Source organism: Crocuta crocuta, unplaced genomic scaffold (assembly GCF_008692635.1).
Source record: "Crocuta crocuta isolate KB4526 unplaced genomic scaffold, BGI_CrCroc_1.0 scaffold143, whole genome shotgun sequence".
Taxonomy (NCBI): Eukaryota; Metazoa; Chordata; class Mammalia; order Carnivora; family Hyaenidae; genus Crocuta; species Crocuta crocuta.
The window spans coordinates 4,681,760-4,682,774 of NW_027529175.1; positions in this window are offsets into that span (position 1 = coordinate 4,681,760).

The following is a 1,015-nucleotide window of genomic DNA, read 5'->3' on the forward strand; positions in this document are numbered from 1 at the left end:
TTGGAGGGAGTTGGGGTGGGCGGACTCAGGTGGAGGGTGATGGGCTTGTGACCCGAAGCCCCTGCCGAGGAGAAGGGTCCATTTGTAGCGTCTGCGGGAGCCAGGCTCCCGGGTCCTATAGGGGCGAGTGCGCGGCAGCCCAGCCCCCCTGACCCTGACCCGGCGAGGGCGGCCCTGGTGACTAACCCAAGGCTCACACAGGCAGGTGCACACTTGCACACGTGCAGGTTTAGGACGGGGTAAGGGACGCTAACCGTGTGCGGGAGGTTGGGGGGGGTGTCCCCTAACACAGATCGCGAGGATAAAGGGGACATGCAGTGTCATATCCGTATGTATTTGGTCTCTGTCCCATTTCCTGGTGGAGGCTCCTTAGAACCCTGGGGACCCTCAGTGTCTTTCCTTATTCACAAAGGGCCCCTTTCGACCTTACCTGAGTTCATGCTAATGAGGCAACTCGGGCTGGGCCCTGGATAGCATCAGGGTGGGGCTGGTCACCAGAGGGGCCCCCCATCCTGATTAGAGAGTTAGAACTTTCACCTCCCCCCAGCCTCCAGGGAGGGGCCATCACCCATCACATGGTGTCTTGGCCACGCCAACCGAGATGGCTGATGGGTAAAAGCTCCCAAACCGCGAAGCCACGAGCTCCCGGGGTGGTGAGCACATCCACGTGGTGGGAGGGTGGTGCCCCAGGGAGGGCTCAGCATGCACCCCCCTCTCCGGCCCTCGGCCTGTGCGCCCCGTTTGCCTGTGCCTGAGTATCCTGTCTGTGAACCCGTGACCATAAGTAAAGCACTTTCCTGAGTTTGTGGATTGTTCTGTTGAATTACTGAGCCTGAATGGGGGTTGTGGGAACCCCCAAACTTGGAGCCGAGTCAGACAGAAGTGCCGCTTAGCCTGGAAACCCGGGACTCGGGACTGGTGTCTGAAATGGGGGCAGTCGCCAGTGGGACTGAGCCCTTAGCCAGTGGGTTCTGTGCTGACTCCCAGTGGTTTGTATTGGAATAGGATTGCATTG